This window comes from Dreissena polymorpha, chromosome 2, assembly GCF_020536995.1.
Source record: "Dreissena polymorpha isolate Duluth1 chromosome 2, UMN_Dpol_1.0, whole genome shotgun sequence".
Taxonomy (NCBI): domain Eukaryota; kingdom Metazoa; phylum Mollusca; class Bivalvia; order Myida; family Dreissenidae; genus Dreissena; species Dreissena polymorpha.
The window spans coordinates 90,539,143-90,553,705 of NC_068356.1; positions in this window are offsets into that span (position 1 = coordinate 90,539,143).

The window sequence follows — 14,563 nt, forward strand, 5'->3', positions numbered from 1 at the left end:
ATATCATTTTAAACATGTATAGTAATATTAAATCTTGTATTTCTCTTCTATATTTATTTCAGACATTGGAGTCAGACAAGGAGAAAACCTTTCCCCACTTCTCTTTTCTTTACTCCTGAATGATATGCAAGAATCTTTGCATCTGAATGGTTCTGTTGGTGTAGAGTTAAAATACCCATTAGACCTTACATTGTTGCTTAAACTCCTTATTTTATTCTATGCTGTATTACTTTCAGATTGCCCAATTGACTTCCAAAATAGCTTGAACATTTTTTATGAATATTGCAACAACTGGCACTTAAACCTAAATTATATCAAATTTAAATAATAATATTTGGAGCAAGACAATTACAAAACTTCAATTTTCACATTGATAACACACCAATTGAAATAACAGCCGACTATCATTATCTTGGTCTCACTCTTTCAAGCAATATATCATTTTTTAAAGCACGCAAACATATAGCAGAACAAGCAACCAAAACCATGCACTTACGTTTCACAAGGCTTTTCGACCACACTGTGCTTCCAATTCTGACCTACGGATCTGAAATATTTAGATAAGAACACATTGATATACTTGAACGAATCAACAATAAATATTTAAGGAAAATCACACATGCTAAAGCTTCAACACCTATATCTTTCTTACACGGAAGGCTTGGCAGGTACCCAATATCAATTACTATTCAAGCAAAAATGATATCTTTCTGAGAAACAAAATAAGTTTGCAGCGCAGATATATAAATATATGATGAATTTCCCTGACAACAACTTCATATGGATAAATAAAATATAAGAAATTCTCAATGTAACAGGTTGCCTAGATTTATGGCACAACCAAGACAAATTGAACAGTAATGAAAAAAATAATTAAAAACATATTAATTAAGAAATATAAAGCTACATGGCAAAACAGTCTCACTACCTCAAATAAAACCAGAATAAACAGATTATTCAAAGAGAACTTTGAACTGGAAAAATACCTTACACTCTTGCCTCAGCGTGAGCGAAGCAGCCTTTTCAAAATCAGAAGGACCAACCATAACCTCCCAGTCGAAACAGGCAGATATGATGGCACCCCGTACACTGAAAGAAAATGCACAAAATGTACAAATTACCAGGTTGGAAAGTGAAGAACATTACTTCTATTTTTCCCCTACTTCCAATCACAAAGAAGACAGTATTTAAGTGTATTCAATACACAAATTTCAATCACTAATATTAAAACAATTATATCTACAACGTCAACAACGCATCTTAAAGAAGTGTGCAAATTAATTAATATAATCCTACAAAGTTTCAAACAACAGTAATGTCAAACCACTCCACTACCATTTCATCCAATTACTATCATAAGTGTGTTATTGTCACATCGTTTTCTGTCCTTTTTTTTCTTCCATCCCACCCTTTATTTATCTCATAAACATCTGTGTTCTAAATAGACTTTGTGAACAGTTCCTAAATTCTCATATTGTCTTGAGCGTGAAATTCTCAGTATCTTTCCAACCCAATGCTTCCTGATCTTCCCAAGTTTACAAATGACAACCGTCCTCAATGTATTATATGTATTTTGCTGTTCCGTTTTGTTTTTCCAGTAACGGATTTGTTCCTGTTTATTTTTATTTATTACAATGTTTGTGACCATTTTACATAAAATGAAAATGTCAACTTCGACATTTTCAAGGGAGGTAAAAAATTCAGCCTAATACAAGACAGTTAAATACCATAAATTAAACAATGACACAGCACTTCAAATTACATACTTAGCTTATTTATTTAAAAAAAAGAATATAAATGAAACTGATGGATGCTCCCCGATTATGCGCTTTGTCAATCTATATATTAATAACCATATAACAAAAATCTATTATTAGCCTCGATGACCTTGACCTTGACCTCAAACCTTATCAAAAGGTAGAGGTCCATGCAAGGTACCTACATGACATAAATGCTAGAGATCGGTAAAATATTGAAGGCGCTATGAGAAACTGTAAAAAAATTATGACGGAATTATCTATTATTAGCCTCTGTCACCTTGACTTTGACCCCAGTGACCTCAAACCTCATCAAAAGGTAGAGGTCCATAATGGGTACCTACATGTCAAATATGTAAGAGAACGGTAAAATATTGAAGGCGCTATGAAAAACTGTAACACAATTGTGACGGAAAAATCTATTATTAGCATCGGTGACCTTTACCTTGAACCCAGTGACCTCAAACCTCATCAAAAGGTAGAGGTCCATGAAAGGTTCCTACATGCCAAATATATAAAAGATCGGAAAAATATTGAAGGTGCCATGATAAACTGTATCTATTATTAGCCTCGGTTACCTTGACCTTGACCCCAGTGACTTCAATACAAAGAAGTGAAACTCCAGCTGCTGGAGCAGTATTGAATTCTCATTAAAACAATTAGTTGGTCCTTTATTTAAGGCAAGTGACCGATTGCCCAAACAATACAAAACAGCACAATCCAGCACAATACAAACCAACATAAACACAAAATATGAATAAGCTGGGGTCACCGCCTTGGAACGGTCAATGCAAAGCATTGGGGGTTTAAACCGGTTAGCGCTCAACCTCACACTTGGCCCAACAATATTCATAATACATTTAAGTGTAAATAAAATTTAACGTCATAGCATTGTAACTCAAATCAAACAATAATAAAAGGGAATTAAAACGCATTCAATTTAATTACAATTTAATTACTCAATGGTTTTGAAGATACCAGAGCAACAGAGTTACAACTTTTTGACGAACGATAAAATGAAACTACAAACAAGTGTCAACTACATTCCTTCTTTATAGAAAAATATTTAAAAATATAGCGTCATTAAGTTAATATTTCAGATCATCATCGCGCAAATACAGGAAAGAGCAGCAATAATGGGTGTAAAAAATCCATATTACATTGCTTGGTTGTTTATGTGACTGCTAAAAATTAAATTAATAATAATTAAATCAAAAAAGAGACGCCTATCAGAGAGAAAATATACATAAAATTGAACGTTATAAACCCAATGACCTATGCATGTAGCTTACAACTGGAACAGAGAAAGAGTTATGACGTAATTGACAGGCGAAGACACAATGACGTGAAAAAATCCAGGGGCGGTACTGTAAAGTAATAATAAAACTATTAATGGGGGGCTACTGCAAAATTGTACTACTAATAAAACAAGTTTAGTTGATTAAATATTAAGAATCAAATATATAAAAATAGTAATTCTATTAAAGCGACATTCAAACCTCATCAAAAGGAAGAGGTCCATGAAAGGTACCTACATGCCAAATATATAAAAGAACGGTAAAATATTGAAGGCGCTATGAGAAACTGTAACAAAATTGTGACGGAAAAATCTATTATAAGCCTCGGTGACGTTGACTTTGACCCCAGTGACCTCAAACCTCATCTAAAGGTAGAGGCCCATGCAAGGTACCTACATGCCAATTATATAAGAGATCGGAAAAATATTGAAGGTGCTATGAGAAACTGTAACAAAATTGTGACGGAAAAATCTATTATTAGTCTCGGTGACCTTGACCTTTACCGCAGTGACCTCAAACCTCATCAAAAGGTATAGGTCCATGCAAGTGACCTACATGCCAAATATGTAAGAGATCGGTTAAATAAAGAAGGAGTTATAAGAAATTCTAACAAAAGTGTGACGGAAGGAAGGAAGTAAGGAACTTGAAACTGGCAACTATATGCTCCCCGAAAATTTTCGGGGAGCATAAAAATTACCTGCTTACCTGGTGCTATAACGGTTTACTCCATCCCTTAGCTTAAAATGCGATAATTGCTGACATGCTTTCCCATTAAAACGCTCTTTTGTTTACTCGTCAGCCTAAACCGCGAACGAAAAAATTAATTGCTCCCGGAACGGGCGACATGCTACTATACAATATATACAATTTGTAATTTAACTAAATTGTTTTGTTTAACTTTATTGTTTATTACGCATTGTGTACACTTAATTCGAATGTTTTTTGTTGTTGTTGTTTTTGTATCTCGATGTATGTTTGTTATTGATTAATTATTGCATATAAACATGGAAAGATATGTCACGCTCCCCCCCCCCTCCAAACGAACTTGTAAACAGTGTATGTGTTTGAACTCTCCATTTAATAGTTCCCTTTGTATCTTTACTAGTAACACTACCTAACACTAATGTTAGCTATTCTATAACTGTTCCCACCTTGAACCGTAAAATATTGTAAAACTCGTTTTTGTTATGTTGCCCTTATTGTATACCTTGTATAAAGAGTTGTTTTGTTCTGTTCTGTTATGCCCCCGTTGATATATTGTTTTTGGCCTGTCTGTCTGTCACTGTGTCAGTCAGCCGTTAATTGTGTGTATCCTAAAACTTAAACCTTGTTCACAACTTTTGCAATATTGAAGATAGCAACTTGATATTTGGCATGCATATGTATCTCATGAAAATGCACATGTTAAGTGGTGAAATAAAAAGGTCAAGGTCATCCTTCAAGGTCAAAGGTCAAATATGTGGCTTCAAAACGGCGCAATAGGGGGCATTGTGTTTCTGACAAACACATCTCCTGTTTACGTTTAATTTTTGATTTGAATTTGGGAATTTTTCATCTCCGGAACACAATAAGCAATATTTAACTGGTGGCTCTGCCACTCGTGAAAATATTGCATCAGATCTGGTGCCCACTTGATGAAATAAATTTTGATATTCCTACCAAACAAACAAAATCTCCTCTCTCAATATCATTGCTGTGACTGACAGTCTGTTAGTGTCGCACTAATGGTTACAGGATTAGTAGTAGTTAGTACAGAGTTTAACCATTTTCTATGTAACAGATTTAAATATCTTCATTTTCTCGCCTAAGTTAGAATACATTCACATTTCATACAAAGACAAAATGGTTGTATATCATACAAAATTCTTGTTTTCAGATCCTGTTAATTTACCAGATCCACCATCTAAGGTTCTTCCCTCAATAAGAAAGGATGTCCATACAGCGAAAACGAACATTCACACCAGTGTCCCCTACAAATGATCCAACTTTTCCCAATGTTTAGGCTCGCGGGAAAGTCTTTTTAGCAATGGAGGTTCAAGGTAACCCTCAGTGTAACTATCAAATAGCAAGACAAGGTGGATGGACCGACTGACGGACAGACCGACATGTACTAAAAAATAAACCCCGAACAAGCCACATAAGAAATGCAGCATAACACATTCTAAAAGTAAAAGACATTATACTTTGACTTTGCGCATTATACTCGGACTTGGTGTATCATTCTCGGACTTGCTGCATTATGCTCGGACTGGATGCATTATGTTTTGACTTGGCGCATCACAATCGGACCTGGTGCATCATTCTCGGACTGGTTGCATTCTATTCAGACAAAGTGCATCATTCTCGGACTAGATCCATTATACTCGAACAGGATGCATTATACTCGGAAAATGTAGATTATACTTGGACTGGATGCATTATACTCGGCCTGTGTGCATCATACTCGGACTGGGTGCATCATACTCGGACTGGATGTATTATACTCGGCCTGTGTGCATCATACTCGGACTGGATGCATCATACTCAGAATGGGTGCATCATTCTCGGACTGGCTGCATTATGCTCGGACTGGATGCATCATACTCGGAATGGGTGCATCATACTCGGACTGGATGCATCATACTCGGTCGGTGTGCATCATACTCGGACTGGATACATCATACTCGGAATGGGTGCATCATTCTCGGACTGGCTGCATCATACTCGGACTGGATGCATCATACTCGGAAAGGGTGCATCATACTCGGACTGGCTGCATTAAACTCGGCCTGTGTGCATCATACTCGGACTGGATGCATTATACTCGGACTGTGTGTATCATACTCGGACTGGATGCATCATACTCGGCCTGGCTGCATTATACTCGGCCTGTGTGCATCATACTCGGACTGGATGCATTATACTCGGCCTGTGTGCATCATACTCGGACTGGATGCATCATACTCGGACTGTGTGCATCATACTCGGACTGGGTGCACCATACTCGGACTGGATGTATTATACTCGGCCTGTGTGCAAAATACTCGGAATAGCTGCATTATGCTTGGACTGGATGAATTATGCTTGGACTGGGTACATTATAATCGGACTGGGTGCATCATACTCGGCCTGTGAGCATCATACTCAGACTGGGTGTATCATACTCGGACTGGGTTCACCAAACTCGGACTGGATGCATCATACTCGGACTAGGTGCATCATACTCGGACTGGGTGCATCATACTCGGACTAAGTGCATCATACTCGGACTGGATACACCATACTCGGACAAGATTCATCATACTCGGACTAGGTGCATCATACTCGGCATGTTTGCATCAAACTCGGACTGGGTGCATCATACTCGGACTGGATGCACCATACTCGGACTGGATGCATCATACTCGGACTGGGTGCATCATACTCGGACTGGATGCATCATTCTCGGATTGGGTGCACCATACTCGGACTGGATGCATCATACTAGAACTGGGTGCATCATACTCAGAATGGGTGCATCTTTCTCGGACTGGGTGCATCATACTCAGACTGTGTGCATCATACTTGGACTGGGTGCATTATACTCGGACTGGATGCATCACACTCGGGCTGGGTGCATCAAACTCAGACTGGCTGCATTATACTCGGACTGTATGCATCATACTCAGACTGGATGCATCTTACTCGGACTGTGTGCATTATACTTGTACTGCATGCATCATACTCGGACTGGGTGCATCATACTCGGACTGGGTGCATCATACTCGGACTGTGTGCATTATACTCGGACTGTGTGAATTATACTCGGACTGTGTGCATTTTTTTCGGAAAGAATGCGTTATACTCGGACTGAATGTTTTATACTCGGACTGGATGTATTATATTCGGATTGGCTGTATTCTAATCGGACTGGCTGTATTATACTCAGACTGGCGACATTATACTCAGACTGGCTTCATTATACCCGATTGGCTGCACTTAACTCGGACTGTGTGCATTATACTCGGACTGGGTCATTATACTTGGGCTGAGTTTATTATGCTGGAATTAGGTTCAGTATACTCAGACTGGTTGCATCATATTCTAACCGTGTTCACTCTACTCCTACCGGGTGCATTATAGTCGTCCTTGATGCATCAAAGTAGTTTACGTTTATATAATTTGACCGTGTAAATGAAGAAGTTTTCTGTTTTTATAGTATTTAAATCATCTTGCCTTTTGATTTTAAGCGGTCTACCTTCATCCATGTTAGCGTGAAATTTTCAGATATACCGGTCCTGTCAAATTCCTTTAGATATGCATTTTCGAAATACCATAAAAAATACAGCCAAGCCTGCAAAACAGAGCGAGAAGAATAAGAAACTATATTATCAAAACTATAAAAAATATTAAACAGAAATTTGGCATGAAAAAAACCACATCAAAGAACCAATCAAACCGACGATAACAATAGTACTTATCTCAAGACATTCAGAATCAGTGATCGTTCCTTCTTTTACAAAATACCAATATTTGTCCAATGCCGTTCTATTTTTATTTTAATTACAATGTTCATATTTTTATGCTTTAAAATGCGTAGGAAGTTCGAAAATTGTGGTCAACAACTCAGCCGAAAATATAAAAAACGAGACGATGACTAGACTTACTAGTGGTGTTGTTGAAGAAATTATTTAGCAAATTAATGCAACCGAAATATCAATAATAATCAGATAAACTTGAACTTGTTAACTTGTACAAACTAACTCGGTCAAATGATTGTACAAAGAACAATTCGGATTAAAATCACACATGCGGTCTTAAATTTATTATTGCTTTAACATCGCCAGCGCTGCCTCGGACTCGCTTCCGCACTATCGACCCAATTGATTGTTTATGCTTGCGGGCAAAAAAGAGTGTCCCTTGCGATAAACTGAGGAACCTTGCCAGAGGTTGAGCGTCAACATTCTTAAAACGTTCCAGCTTTAAAGCTCTCCAACAGCAGTACCGCTTACCAGTGGCGGCAAAATACAATCTTACATCATCGTTTCCCTTTGTGCGACGTAGCTGTCGAACATAACTTTTTCACATCGCGAAATTACAGTGTTCAGAGGAAATATAGAATGCCAAAACAATTCTGCACATTTTCTTAATCTAGGGAATGAAAATCTTGGTATGAGTTTATAAAAAAAATATAACGGTAGCATACTTAGGAAATGTCTATAGTTAACCAAGGTGGCTTTTATAAAGCTACCAACATATCATTGACACTTACGTACACTCTAGAGCTGAAAGAAATTATCAACAAGTTTACTACGTTTTATGTTGTCGTCCGTTGCAAGTTTACTACGTTTGATGATAACGTCCGTTACAAGTTTACTACGTTTGATGATGTGGTCCGTTACAAGTTTACTACGTTTGACGATGTCGTCCGTTACAAGTTTACTACGTTTTATGTTGTCGTCCGGTTAAAGTTTACTACGTTTTATGTTGTCGTCCGTTACAAATTTACTACGTTTGATGTTGTCGTCCGTTACAAGTTTACTACGTTTGATGCTGTCGTCCGTTACAAGTTTACTACGTTTGACGATGTCGTCCGTTACAAGTTTACTACGTTCGATGTTGTCGTCCGTTACAAGTTTACTACGTTTTATGTTGTCGTCCGTTACAAGTTTACTAAGTTTGATGATGTCGTCCGTTACAAGTTTACTACGTTTGATGCTGTCGTCCGTTACAAGTTTACTACGTTTGATGTTGTCGTCCGTAGGAAGTTTACTACGTTTGATGATGTCGTCCGTTACAAGTTTACAACGTTTTATGTTGTCGTCCGTTACAAGTTTACTACATTTCATGATGTTTTCGTCCGTATATTATACTAGAAGTCATTAACGATATCGCTACAGTGTGTATTTTGTTTAGCATATTTAAACAACGTACTCTATTAGAAATTTGAAATCTCCTAATTAAAAGATTCAAGTCAGCCCTGACGTGGTATGGCGAATGAGCTGTCGTCTCGTCTCATTGTACGTACATGTAGATTATTCGGTAGCGATAATAGCGGTACTCCGTGTGCATTTCATTAATACCACGATTTCAGAAAATATGTTCTAAAATGAATTTTCCCAAGACCCCGAAGTGTGACGGAGCACTTTAATCATTTTAAATTTTAATATGTTAATGATGTACATCAACGAGACTTAGAAGTTAAATCGCCAGCTAAGTAACATCGGAATTTTTTTAACATAATTTGACAAATAAAATTCCGTTTTTGCCGTCAACGCGCCCGTTTAAAAGGAGCGCTTCTTCATCTTACAAATCACTGCATGCCCTTAGTTTGCGTAGATGTTAACGCTTAGACTTCTGAGGTAATTACTGTTACTGTTTTAATCACAAGTGCACCAAAATTTTTATATATTGTCATGGTTATTATTCGCAACAAAATTATAGTATTGTTATTCCCGCTTTTTGTGAATTTTATGCATAAGGTGCTCTACGTTATTTCTGTACACATGCAGTGTTTCGTCCATTAATATGTTTTCTATATATATCTGAATTAAACTAGATAAAAAATAATGCAATTTTAATTATTTGTAATCACACATTTTCATATAATTCAAGATCTTTGATACCGACGGGAAAAGTCGGAACGCTCATCCGAAGTTCTGACTTTACGTTATGTGTATGGATGTGAAATAGTTCTTAAGAATTTAAAATATTTAAAGTACCTTATTGGTCATATTTTTATAATAACTGTATACGTAAGTGTAGCTTAATTGTGTAGCAAAATCATTGGAAGGGGTCCATTCTCAAGTGTGAAAATTGATTGACCTTCTGAGCGTGACCTTAGTATATCCAATCGCCATGTTAGCACACCTTACATGTAGCTAAACACGCCATTTAGAATCCTTGCCAGATACATAAATGAGTCCGAGATGCGGTTACAAATACGGATATATATGTATTCCTACTTACAAAACTCAATCAGGGTTTCAACTGAGCAACTCAACAACCATGTTCAGTCCAAAAACGTTTATGTACACATAGTTATGGGCATAGGCCCGATGTTTACACTTTGAATGGGCGAATAGACACAGGATTCTACCATAATCAGAGATTAAGCAACCATAAAGAAAATAAAAACGTATGCATACAAATTAATATTATTGATATTTACCTTATCCAGTACACTACACATCCATTCAATTAGATTTCCCAATCAAGAATGATTTACTAGGACTTAGCTTCACACCTAAACATACCATCTGATCAGAGCTAAAAAAGGTGCAACATGCCACAGGCAAAAGAAATAAGATTAAGAAGTGATTTTTTACATAGGTACTACATTGGCCATTATATCAACAGCAATTATTAGCTTATGCACAAACGAATAAAATGTATTCTAGAGCAAAAAATTATGACTATCACCGTGACATTTTTCGGGGCCAGGGGGTTTGAAAGACGTCGGTCGCGAACTTTTTGATTACCAGGCGTCCTTTTCTTGGATCAAACGGTGCTTTTATTTTATTTTGTAAATCATCGTCTATATCGATCGCAGTTCTGTGTATACCTAGTGTCAAGAAGGACAATTATCAATATTATAATATCGGATTAGTTCTTTGAATTTGTGCGGAACGTTTGCTGGTCGAAAAAAAAATTACTCGATTCTTTTGTCTTTCTTAAACTTGTTAAACAGTTAGATGCTGGACATTCCGCGTCCTGGTAGATGGTTGCAAGATGACTTTTGTACTCGGCAACCATCATGCGGACATTATCAGCATATACATCGACAGTTTGCTAATGGTCTAAACACACTATGTCATATTAAATATGTTGGAGTTCAAATATATACGAATAAGGAATCCATAGAAACATCGCCAGAGGAGTGTTGTTGACAATCCCTAGTCTTTTACGTAAGACAATTGACCTACATATTATAGCATAATACTTGCAATACGACACGCATTTTACTAATAAAGAGGTCGATTACAATGTAGTCGTGTTTCTGCAGTAATGCTATTGCGTTAATGCGTTGGTTAACATACACACCGTTCAATCGCCTTCATTGACGACTGTGGATCATGCGACGGCTGAGATAGTGATTACATGTCGTCGGATAGCCGAGTGTGAGTATTTACATATTCTTTATATTTTACGTATTAGATTGAGCAAGTTTGAGTGTGTTCATTCAGATTCTAAGTAAGATGGACTTTGTGAACGTTATCCCTACCTTCTTAGTTGCTTACTTTTCAAGAAATCTGCTTGAATGTGGTCAAACATCAACCAAATTCAACACTCTTTCGGTCAAACTATTATTTTTGGTCATTCCAAATAACCGTATCACACAGATAAAACAACATTTTTATCAACGATAAAATTCGCGTGGGTTTTGAAAAACGCCTCAAGATGACGGCCGTGACTATTAAATGGTCATGGTAACAGGTACAAAAATAAAATTATTCTCATATAATCGGCAAAGACAATGGAAAATGGCATGATAAGATGTTGACATAACTCCTTGACCACATTCGATAAAACTGTCTTTTGATCACAAAAACAGTTGTAAGGTTTTCATCCGCATTATGAAATAAAATGGGTTGGGTGATTGGATTTCTTTTTAAACAATTCCTACTTTGACATTATGGAAACAAGTCATATACACGCAATATGTCTCTACATCAGCACATCATGTAGAGTACAGTTGACTCTCATTATGCCGAAGTCAGATATATCGAGCCAATGGATATTTCGAAAATAAAAGTTCATTCCCTTCTATAATTTGAGGCACAAGGTTTTTCTTAATTGAAACGCACGAATGCATTTACAAACTAAAAGACAGCTATATGTTGCTGGAAAGTAATGCTGGAATCTCCTATTGGAGAGCTTTCATCATCGTGTTTCACCTGTATCTTGTTATAACTAGTCAAAAGTGTACATCTTGTAAATCGGGTTACTCGAATATCTTTTATCTCAAAATAATTTGTATGGTTTATTAACTTCGACATTTCGAGATTCCACTGTACTTCGAAATAGGTTGTCATATGTGTGTGGCATGCGTTGTACTTTATGGTCACCTTCTATCCTTTTCTAAAATATCGATGATTATGTTAATACTCTTATTACGAGCTAACTTTTGATTTATATCGGTTGCGGCTTTCTTTCAATGTAGGTCTATTTGGGATTTACGGAAAATTGATAATGCAAATGTGATTTGTCGTGGTCTGACTGAAAATAGTTGAAACTTTATAAAACAAACTCATACATTCAAATAAATTTACAAGTCAAACGTTAAATTATCACGCAGAAGTCTGCTTTCAAACAAAGTATAAAGAACCCATCGATATCTCTTGTATGATATACTGCCTTAGCTATTTAACAAGAGATGTGTTTGTCATAAACACAATGCCCCTTTCCCTCCCTCCCCTCCCCTATTGCGCCGCTTTGAAATAAAATTTCAATATATCATTAGGCAGGTTTAGAAGTTATCTCCCTGTTAACGCTTATTACTTCTCTTGGATTGTATTTTTTACTTTTGACCTTGAAGGATAACCTTGACCTTTCACCACTCAAAATGTGCAGTTTCGTGAGATACACATGCATGCCAAATATCAAGTTGCTATCTTCAATATTGCAAAAGTTATGGCCAATGTTAACGTTTTCGGACGGACGGACAGACAGACAGTTAAACTGCTATATGCCACCCTACCGGGGGCATAAAAATACAACACATGATGTATTTCAGGTACACTATTAACTGATAATGGACCTCTTTAAGTGCCAACATTGCATCGCTACAGCAGCATTGTTCCCGGATAAAATAATCCATTTAGTTGAACACCACAATTCCGTGTATCTAAAATACAGAGATAATGATCTTGACAGTACAACTGGGTCATTTGGTTATCGGACAAAGGCATATATCCGAACATAATTCCGGATGACGGAGAAATCTTTGTCACAGACGACAACAAAGTGGGTATGTTAAGAGAGCGAAATCTAATTAAATATGACGAAAATAAACACTCCAGTTAAGTGATTCGTTTACAACACTCACAGCATGTAATGATAAGAAAAACACACAGATCAGTTTAGAAACGTACCTTCAAGAAATGGAAATGGAGCGCATTGAATACCAAGAGATGCCAAAGGACAGCGCGCTCGACTATTCGAGTGATTGACAGTATAGCGTAAGTTATTATGGGGAAATTGTTTATATTCAATAAAGTTAAGGTAATATAGTCATATTCTAAGTGGAAGAGGACCATAATTGAAACATATTGATCGCTTATGTTTTAAAAAAGTTGTACTTTATAGACGATGCTGAGTTCAGGTATATTTTCAACAATCTATTGAACATTTGTGAAGACATAAAACAAACTAATAAGATTTTATTTCAAGTTTGATAGCAATAGCTTGGTGGGATGGTTGGACGGTCCTTAAAAAAATAAAATAAATAAATATTTTTTTTTTTTAACCATGTTTCATAGAATAAAAATCTTTTTGGGTGGGTGGGGTGGGTGGATAGGGGGTATAATGTGTGTTTGAGGTCATTTATAAGATGATTATTTCAAAACTAATAATAAAATGAATGGGATGGGGGATGGTTTGAATGGAGTCCATTGTGGTATGTCGGGTAAGTGTTGTTTTGTCAAAGTATGAATACAATCTGATGATAAATAAATAAGTTATGACAATTTAATTTAAAATTATTAATTTGACCTTGAGAGTCAAGGTCATTCAAAAGTCAAGGTCAAATTCAACTTGCCATGTACCGTACCCTCATGATAGTAGGGAAGTATTTGAGGTCTGAAAGCAATAGCATTGATTCTTTAGACCTAAAGTGGATCTAAACACAAAATTTAACAAAATATTCAATGTTACTGAGACAAAAAGGGCCATAATTCTCTTAAAATGCCAACCAGAGTTATGCAACTTGCACTGTACAGTCCCCTTACGATAGTTATTGAGTTCTCCGAGTCTGAAAGCAATAGCTATGATATTTTAAGAGTAAAATGGAGCAAAACACAAAACTAAACCAAATGTGAAATTAACTTAGTATCAAAAGGGGCCACAATTCTGTCAAAATGCCGGTCAGAGTTACATAACTTTACACAATCCACTTATGATAGTTAGTAAGTGTTGCAAGTATGAAAGCAATAGCTTTTATACGTTAGAAATAAAATGAACCTAAACACAAAACTTAACCGAATTTTCAATTTTCTAAGTAAACAAAGGGAACAAAATTCTTACAAAATGCTTGATACAGTTGTCTGCTCTTGTTTATAGATTGGGTGTATGTTGGTAAAGAAGTATGCAAAATATAAAAGCAATATGTCAAGGAACTTTAACATTCCAACACACACACTCACCCGCACTCCGACGCCGGGGTGAGTAGAATAGCTCCAATATATTTATTTCATATATAATAGTCGGGTTAAAAATGTTATTATCATTTTGAGAAGTAACTACAAATTGTATAAAAGGTTGAACTTACGGCGAATTATCAAACTCTACTGTCAGAGGACTTTTTCAACAGATCGGAAACATTTATTTCCT